Below are 10,809 nucleotides of genomic sequence, written 5' to 3' on the forward strand. Positions count from 1 at the left end.
CTGAGTGAAAATCACTTTCGGGTCATTCCACGTCAAGCCACCCAAAATAATTCCAAATGTAACCCATGGTGGCAGATTTTGTTGAAACTTGGTATTCTGGAAGACCAATCAATTCTGATTCCAATAAAGTTAGTTTGAAGAAAATCGGTCGAGTGGAAGTCGAGTTATGCCAATTTAAAATATATGCATTTCGTGGTCATTCAAGCGTATCCAAATCGATTAAATCACAGTCAAATTTTGTAATAGCTTTCACTTGCACAATTGATTATGTACAATAGTCTAATTTGAAGCACATACTCATTAGGTATCAATAATTAATTTATGGTCGAAAAAAATCAATTGTCATTTCTGTTGAGGTCATAAGGGGTCATCACATACGATACACTATCGAAGTCACTCAAGCATGACGCATACTTGAAATGATAATAACTTTAAAGGGACAAATCGAAAAAAGTTGTGTAATATCTCATTTGAAAGCTCTGAAACAGATCAATTACTTAGTAAAATATTGTTTTGTATATTACACATTGAGAGTCTCAATTCAGCGCTTTAAAAATCGAAAAAAAATATGCCCAAATAAGGGTAATTCAGAAGAAATAAGACCCTTCGTAATAATTTAATTCGACCATGTCCCTCACAATATGAAAAGTTACAAGAATAAATGTATTTCAATGACTCACTGGCAATACTTTGCTCTCAATTCCATTATACATACTTCTTAACCCTTTATAACTTAAGCCAGGAGAGTCTGACTAGACCATAGACATTTTGCGAACTTGGAGAATTATGAGAGAGTATCCTACTGTAAGCAGCACAAATCCTAAATTGTGTAGCCTCCAGCAAGCAGACAAAGCAACAAATGTGAATGAATAAAGCATGAGAAAAGGGAATGTTTTCAGGAGTTCAACAGTGACAAATTTAATTATGATTTGAATGCTTTGCCCATTCTTCTAGAATCTTTGTGAATGAGCCGAGTGACCAATTGTACTGTACATGTATGGATATCAAGTTTGGTACATCAATGACACATAAGATGTGATCAAAAGGAACCCAACAGTTGTATTTCCTTTCTCAACGAAAAGAGGTCGATGGACCATGTGAATGCATGAAATCTATGCTTGCATCCTCATTATCTTGGTCTGTTGTGCTAACTATCCCGATGCACCAATTATGATTGTAAACCACACAAACAAACTTCCCTTCATTCAATTCTTTGAGATTGTTGCGCTTCTTTACAATGCAGATTAACCACCAGTGAATATTCTGAATCACAGCTCACGCGCTTTATCCCAATCTATGACAATCCTTGCAGTGGGTTGAAATAATGGAGCCCTCATGTTCCTTTGATTGTGCTTGCAATTGCAAATCTTTCCTTCAATTGCTCTCTTGTGTCAGCAAGGACATCTGTAGATATTATCTGAAAATGAATGCTGGGAATATTTGTTTGGCAATGTTCTAACATTTTATGTGTGTCAGTAATTTGATTTCAAACTCTCCATTGCTGTCGATCTTTTAACAGTTCCGTCAATGACATCGTACGGAGATTTACTGTGACTTGTGACAAAAATGACCACGAAGCATCAATCCCACAGTCATCCTTGTGGAGGCAAAGATTGTGGAAGGATTTGCAATTTTTATATTGGGCTGCACAGTGCACACCCATGACCAGTGAAATACTCAACTGTTTGGACATTAGGAATTTTCATTTTTAGGTATTCGATGATTTGCTTTTGGGTTTGGAATACCATTGGAACATCATGCTGCATATCCTCAGATAAAAACAGAGACTGAGATGACATAACCAGGTGCAGTCTATGATTGCATTCCGTACATGAAGCAGTTACTTGCCAAGACGCCGCTTAATAATCTTGTTCTAGCTTGTAAAATTTACCTTGAGAATGATTTCATCATAGCAGGATTCAAAGCTCTTGCAAATTTTACATACCAAGTGACAATGCCCTTTTTTTGTCTGTGTGGAACAAGCAAACCACGATTTGTTAATTGACATCCTTCCTCAGCCCTGCAGTGACCTTGCTGAAAAAAGACACACACCTTCCAGGACTACCATATAGAATGGACTGTGGCATGTGAAAATGGAAGACAATGTTTCACAAAGCGATCAATCATCTTCTTCCTGGAGAAATGTGTACCCAGGCTGGAAAAGGAGTAGAACTGTAGTACAAGCTTGAGTATTGGGATGTTGATCTTAATGCTGTTCGAGCAAATCCTCTCCATACACTGGTATCAGACCAACGGAAAACCTGCTGAAAAACAACTTGACTGAAGAGAGGTACTTGGCCAAGTTTGGTTATTTTTCTTCACAATCGGCCAAACACTCAAACAGGATGTTCAAGGTAAATTTAAGAGGATCAAAGATGACTTTATGCTGCCAGAAAGACAAATCAATGAAGTTGAGCGGTCAGCCACTACTATTCTCAAACAACTAGATTAAATGGAGGTGATCTGGAGCAACAAGCAGAAAAAGAAGAGAAAGCAAAGAGTCACCCACCAACATGATGCAGATGTCCCCAGAGATCTTTACCGGGTCAACAAGGTATCCCAAGAGGAGATTATTAAGAATCTCAATGCACTCCCTGGAGATGATTTCCAAGTTGGGGAAGTAGTGGTCTTCCCTTGTGAAGAGGAAATAGTGCAAACACTTTCAGTAGCTAAAGAGACAGAGGGTCAGGATAAGGAAGTGTTCCAGCCAAACCAGTTAATTGCTGTCATATGGGATGTGGGAGAAAACAAAAGATGGTACGTTGGTCATTGGGTTTTACCTTGACGATAATGGGGATGCAACATTTCAAGTAGATCATCTGACGCGTGCTTCCACAGAAGATGAAACTTGGCAGCGACCACCTGGCACTGATGACATTCAGGGCACTATAAAGCAACAGATTGTCCCTGTGACAGTTTCAGGAACTTGGATCTTTTCTCGGAGAAAACCATGTTACATTTTTAACAATGCCCTGGGGCTGGAGATTGAAAGTGTGTTTAAAGAAATAACTCAACAAAGGTGAAATAAACAACAAATTTGGTAAAAATTAGTATTAAGTCAACCTCCAATCGTCAGTGGCTTTTTCTGATATGCACTAATATATTGCCTAACCCCACAAACATAGGGTTGGGCACCAGAACCAGTGAAAACAACCCCAAAATAGTGAAGTTATGGCCAAAAATGTGATTTTTCATAGAAAATAGCGGCCATTTTGGATTTTTGCTCTGCGCACTTTTACTTGGATACAAGATCAAAACTTTTGTCATTTTATGTTGAGATAGGTTAAATAGAATAGAAAAAAACTGTCCCTGCAGTAAAAAATAACAAAAAAAGTATTTTTGACCCATGTACAGTATAGACCACTTCTAATAGGAGTGGCTATCAGTTCAATTTATCAGTATTTTAGAATTTTTACCCATCACATTATATACACTCCATATCATCAAATATACAAAACAAGTTTTTCACAGCTAAATCTCCTGGTTCAGGGCTTTCCAACAACACTAAATTTAAGTTCATAAGTGCTGTCCCTTTTGAGTTACAACCTTTTGAAAATACCGTTACGCCTGAGTGATTTTTAGTGCATCCAGCTATAAATTCCCCCATACATACTGCCCCCATGTGGATAAAAACAAATTAGGTGTACATTTGGAGTCACAACAACAAATTCATCAATCTTACATAGTTGCAACTTATTTCATTGAGTAGAATGTATATACCAAGCATTTAAAAATACACTAAAATTAAAGAGCGTCTCGTCACGGATGAACGGTCACAAAAACAATCAATTTTCAAATGACTGTAACTTCTGTTCTGCTTGACCAATTTCATTCCAACAAGCATTTTTGGATTCAGAATAGAATGTTCTACCTGCTTGTAAACTTTATATAGAAAAATGAGATGGTGGGTTACATGGCCTGGTGGATTGACGTGTAATGCCCCTTTCATCAAATTCAAGAGGATTAATGGGGTAAATTCCTGCTTTTTTAAATCCATTTTAAATCCAATTTCCATGCTTAGACATGTCGTCAGAACTTAATCAAATTGTTTATAATGTCAAAGTGATTATGCAAATTACTGGTGGTAGCTTTTATCACTATAAGAAAGCAAGTTACAAGTATATTTTATGATGCACTCTAGAAAGTTTGAAAAAAATGCATAAATCTCATGGAACTTCATTTCTATGCCTGTCTTCATTACTGAGAAACAAATTTTTACCAATTGACCATAACCTGGACCACTGGTCCATATTACCAAACAGTTATGTGGTCCATATTACAGTTAGCATAATTTTATGTTGCTTCAATGCTTGGTGTCATTTAGAATTAGATTAGACAGTGGACATTTCTTCAAGATTTTGGCAGATAGTCATTAGCAATTCCTCTCCTGCAGATTACTTTTGTATATATAATAATCTTTTGTAACTGTAGCAATATTTGAAAAATCCTCAATAGTTTAGACCAGCAAAATAACATTGCAAACCTCTAGTAACAACAAAGAACCAGCTCAATCCTTTGAATGGGGACGAAAGCAAGTACCTCCACGTGGTCGTCCCCGCAAGTACCTACTCTGGGAAACTAAACTTGCTACAACTGTCGCTATAAAAGTCAACATGCGGAAGAACAATCATCAGAATGGTACCCCCAGACCAAGCACAGCGCCCTTGTCAGGGCGAACAGCACCAGCTGTTGTAGGTCAAGGAGTGACCATTCTGCAACTAAATGTTGAAGGCATCACCAACGCTAAAATAAAGACAACACGAGAGAAGAAGAATCCTTTGAATCTGAAATAGTAAAAACTAGGTCAGTAAGAAAGGTTAATTCAAGCTGTTCACAAACCATGAAATTGTTTACTTCAGTCATTGAAAAAACAGCAGTGGTTCAAATTATCAGCCGGTCCACTTTATAGCACTTTCCCCTACTGTAGGCGTAGGTAGTGAAAGTTGTTGTGCCAGTGTGTGCACACTTGTTATTTTTGAGTAACAATTTCAAACTGTGGAACGATTTTGCAGTAACAGTTGAGCACTCTGCATCGAAAGCGATTGCCAATAGGGGCCCCTAAACTTAGCTGTGCCTCGGGCCCCCGTGAGCCTTAATCAGGCCCTGCCCATAGATGTATTTTTGTTGTTGATTAGTTGAACATAAATCAGGGATATCTAAAGAAGGGGATACGAAGGTTCAGAGCGATTGCTGATTCTCATGACACTAGAAAGGCGGTAGTTGGTACCGCGTTAAACATGCGGTTCTTTTTAAAATTGCAGAAAGTTTTGTAGTGCAGGTGGTAGGCTTAGCCTACACTTAACTACACAAGACAGTTAGCAAGTGTTTGAAAAGACAGTTGAAAGGTAACCAGTTTAGCTGTTTTTTGACAAAACCTTTGCAGTTGGCGAGGTGTAAAGCAAGTATAGGCTACGTGTAGTTGAATTAAAAAGTGATTATGAGCATTCACTGAATGTCCATACCTAGTTGTAAGCTTGTACCGACTGCTGTCTTATATTCGTCACCAGCCATTATTCTGCAGTGCAGTCCAACGTTCTCATAATTCTACTGTTTAGCCTACTTTCAAGTTTTAATATTATTAGCATAATTCAACTGTTTCAAGTTTTATTAATTCATTTCCAATGCGCCTGGCAGCACCGGCGTATGAATATTTTGGTGATAAAACACACTAGCATGGCAATATTCGTCCTTTTCAAATTGACACAACTTGGGATAACACGTCTTTGTCTCGGCTATCTGATGACATCGAATTTATGTGCAAATTGTCATTTTACCATAAACAGAGATTATTTAAGATAAATAGAAGCCCTTTTATTGTCAGACGTAATAAAAGCCTTCATATCCCCTTCTCTAGATATTCCTGCATAGATGTAGTTGTAGGATTCCCGTCAGCTGTGTGTTACTAAGTTATTTAGATTACGTAGAGATTGTTTGGTTTGCTGATTTCATTTTTTATTCGTGTTATTGTACTGTTTATGATTAATACGACTTAGGCTACTTCACAATGTCATGTGATTATATAGTTACCCACAGACTATAGTCATGTGATCAGAGAACTGTGTTCCGAAAGCTAGTGCAATTCGCTATTAAGTCTACTCAACGAGATATAACACAATGAGTGGAAACTCACTCTTCTCTTAGTGTTTCTCTTTTATCTCTCTCGTTTCTCTACGTCGTTCATTTCATGGTTCACTGCTTGCACATGGAAGGCTACAGACTGCGACCGTAGGTGCTACCGGGACGTCCGCCACTACATGTAGTATTCATTACACACTTTATATGTTTTTAGTGTCTGAATCAACAGTACAGAAGATGTGGTTACAAATTGGTGGTTCACTTGATAACTTCACTGATGCAGCTCTTCAATATTACATTCGTGCATTTGGTCACAGCGGTAAACCATAATCTCTTCGTGGGAAAATTGTAACATGAAGTTCCCGGATCCGTTCGTCTGTATGTAATGACCGAAAAAGAAACACTCCTTCGAAACGTCTATTCAAAATTGTATTTCCGTAAAAATAGCCTCAAAGCTGTCGAAATTGGATGCAACGCCGTACACCACTAAAACTTGTCACTACAGAACAGATTACTTAGATAAAAGACGGAAAATTTGTCCAGCTAGCAAGCACCAAGCAAACAGTTAAACTTGCGACTGACTTCCAACAAACAATTTTACGAATGACCAGAATAGATAGCAATATCTCAAATGCACGTACGCAGTAGGCTACTGTGACGCAATAGTGAAAGACATTGTCACGCAATTCAAACCGGTGTTCAAAGGTAGTGATGCAATATTTCATCAGGTCTTACGACCGATGGTGCAATATTTGGACATTTTCTAGCAATTTCCATGACGTAAGATGCCAGCTAGGTTAAGTAGACCATAACGGTTTTTATATGACGTTTGATTTGGTGAACAAAATTTCGGGAACAGCATTCGAATCCACCACAAATGGGAGCGAACTTTTTCACAAGTTTAGCTGTGATGCAATTGAAGTGATCCCAGGTTTATTTCACGGAAAACTTCAACGTATGGAAGCAGTGGAGCAAACAAGAAAATTGTTTGATGTGTTTCTGAGGTAAAAACCAAACATATAGTGGCATTTTCATTCTATACCGATGCTATAGCTTGTTTAACCAATGTAGCTTATCAACAGTGATTTACATTTATTTCAATCATGTCTGGTACGACGAACGACAGTTCTGCCAGATTTCAGAAACTGCCTTCAATGATTAATATGCTTATCCAGTGATCTCGTGGAATTGCTGTTGACTGAGCCAATCCCAATCTCTCCGTCTTATCTTCAAGTACGAAACTTGTCTTAATTCAGTCTGTATTTATTGGTTGATATCCAAAAACTTCATATAAAGTCGCCAAATAGATAACGCAATTGTCTATACCAGCCAGTAAATGAGACATACTCAAGATGCATAAAACGGGGCAAGATGCATATTTTAACTTTGCCTACATTACCGTAAAAAATAGCACGAATTTACGATTTGTATACCATTAAATACTCTTGCCAGCATCTATGTTCAATACACAAACATTAACGTTTTGAAATTTACATTTCAGAGATGAAAATAGTAAAGTTTCACAACAACAACAAACGACTAATACGGTGCTTACAACTGATGAAATACACATAATAGAATATATTGGGGGATACGTGTTACGAAAATTGAAGCGCAGTGCCACAGATGAACAACAAGGCATTTTGTCTAAACTAGAAAGTGACACCAGTTGCACAGCGGGTTCATCTATGATTGACACACTACAAAACGACGAATACGGAACATTACTGAAGCCAAGTCCTACTCTGATGAAAATTTTGCTGAGGCTGGAAGTGGATTTTCGAAAACATTTCAGCTTTTGTAATACAATGCAGACTGTGTTTAAGGAGATTGATATAAACAGTTTGTATTTATTAACCAACGACTGGGACATTGTGTCATATATTGTAAACCACATTTGCAAGCTATATTTTAAAATTCGTACCTATCAAAAAACGAAGATTTTAAAGCTCAAAGTCATTGGTGATGTTCAGAAAAACAACATCAGTCTGCGTAAAGCGTTACAGTAAAGACACTAATGTACGGAATATTGCTCGTTGTTTTACAATAAAATGTAAATGAAAGTACTTTGAGCGGGAGATAAATGCTGAGTAAATCTGAGCGGGATATAAATGCTATCATTATTATTATTATTATAATTTCACGATTCAACTAGCAACAGTGCAAGACTATAGCCTAAGGTTTTAAAAACATTGTAAGACTTACGACGCTAGTCTAGACGGCTTATTAGAAATTCAGGTCCTTCAAAATTGATTAAGTTGCTGACAGGCTAACAGTAGCCTGGCTGGGTTAACTTTAGGGCTGCACTAGAGTTTAATTTTAGGCTTCTGACAATAACATAATGTTAAATAATAGGTTGAAAATAGCCTAACATGTGGATAGCACCTTACCCATGGTACAAAACTATATTACTAATTAGCCAAGCACCTTAGGCGGTGAGATAGCTCAGTGGTAGAGCTCAACGCACATAAAATCGAAGGAACATCCCATCTAAAACTCTTGTGATGTCCGTTTAATCTACTGCGCAAGTGTCTGTAGTGAAGCGTGACGGCCGACACGTAAAACGGAGCAAAAAGAGGAGTTTCCACTCATTGTGTTATATCTCGTTGGTCTACTACAGCGAATTGATTGATTGAATCTTTATCCTCGGACTGGGAAAGCTTCTTGCAGAGCTTAATCCTGGCAGTTTCGCATACTTGTAGACAGAGATGTACGTATACGCCGCAAATTCTACGCCGCATACTTGCGGCATAGACTTTTTGTTTGCGCTAACGCTTGCGGCCACATTTTTTGGATAGTTTGCGCGGCTACGCCGTAAAGTTTTCGCGGTTTTTTAGCGCCTAGCGTCAACGCATACTTTTTAATGTATTTTTTTCGCTACAACACGCCAATACCTTCCAGCGCTGCAGTTGAAAAAATGTTTTCAATGGACAAAGACATATTGGAACCAAAACACAGCAAAATGTCAGATGAACACTTTCAGATGCTTGTGTTTCTTCGTGGAAATTCAAAATAAAACTTGTTTGTTTCGAGTGGTTTATACCGTGTGAATGTTTTGCACCTAGCGAACAAAATTAGTTTACGCTAGTGTATGCGCTGACGTTGACGCCGCCAACTGTTTTTACAAGTTGCGTTGACGCATACGGCGTATCAGTGGCGTATTCTCCATGCATGCAAGGCATGCACTGCATGCCTTACAATTCTGATGAAATCAGAAATCTTTCAGAAACAACGAATTTATGCGTAGAAATTGAAAATGTTAATAGCAGAACCACCTCGCTTCTCTTAATTTCAATATTCGTGTTCAAAATTTGGAAACTTTGCTGACCTGGCAACTCTGCATGCTGAGACGAGCTCAGCATGCGTTGATGCTACAATTTGCCTATTCGCCGCTCTTTTACAACAGCGTGGCGCAAATGGAACCAATTAAGGCATGCAGATTTGAAATTGCATGCAAAACAAAAATCACGATCTCGAGACAGAGTTGCCAGATTGGTCTTTTTAAGGCCAAATTTCAGAAATTCGGGGTTTTTAAAAAGTGTTTGGCCAGACTATTTTTGTTTGGACGTTTGGTGTTTTTTAGTTTTCCCATTGGCATTTGTTTGGCCTTTTTTCTTTTGGTCCTCATAGTTTAAATCATTGCGGTTTTCTACTGTAGATAAGTAAGATATACTTGAAACCTAAGCACAGCAGTAGTTTAAAAGATCAAAAAAACGGGTCGGGTGTAGGCTATGCTGAAGGCAATACACCGCTGCATAGCGCTTCAAGTCCGCTTTCCTGCAATGCAGGATAAAGATATAAAATTAAGACATTGGATTCATGGTGCGTTCCAAACCTCATTTTTTGCAAAACAGTTCAAACAATTATCAGCTAAGTAAGGCTCAGATTGCAAGAAAAGCTATAAAACCTAAGGCAAATTTGCAAAATTTTTCTGGGGGGGGGGCATGCCCCCAGACCCCCTACACTGGCTATGACCCTCCTTCCATTGCATGCCTACGAAAATCAATCAGGATACGCCACTGCGGCGTAGCCTATGTTTTTTCGAACGTTTGCGTTTACGCTGACGGCGTCAATATTTTTTGTATGCGCGTACATCACTGCTTGTAGAGGCTTTGAATCACTGACGCAGGCCCGGTCACCGAGATTGACATAGAACAGGTCGTCGCTACATTGTGAAGTAAGCAACGATCATGCTGTTAATAGCGAAACTTAATCTATTAACTTATATAGCCTAACAGCCTATGACATAATATTGCCTTGTAGGCCTATGGTCTCAAATTCATTTCAGTGCAGTAGCCTACTGGATTATTCCTATTTGCTAAGTGTAGCCTATTACACAGTTTATGATGTGTAGACGTAGTGATTCTTGACGCGAAAATTTTTTTGCACGGGGGCCCCCCAATCTAAAAGTGCCCCTACTGGGCCCCATCAGCTAAACCCGCCCCTGGGTCCAATGCAGTAATAGGCTAGCCTGATAACGTTTTTTTTGCTCCCGTTGCGACAATATAATATAGAGTACGTAGCCTTCACTGCAATTAAACATGCAACACTATAGGAAGCAGCGAAGGGATAAGTTATAACTTATAGCCCAGTCTTCGAGTCAGGTGCTACTCCTATTTTAGCATGCCAATTGCCAAGTGTCTTTGCCGAGATACAGCCGCAAACTTTGGAGCGGTGTCAAACCGACATTACATAATTCAGTAGAGTTCGTCAATCTTTTTTATTTCAACAATC

This window comes from Aplidium turbinatum, chromosome 18 (genome assembly GCF_918807975.1).
Source record: "Aplidium turbinatum chromosome 18, kaAplTurb1.1, whole genome shotgun sequence".
Classification (NCBI taxonomy): domain Eukaryota; kingdom Metazoa; phylum Chordata; class Ascidiacea; order Aplousobranchia; family Polyclinidae; genus Aplidium; species Aplidium turbinatum.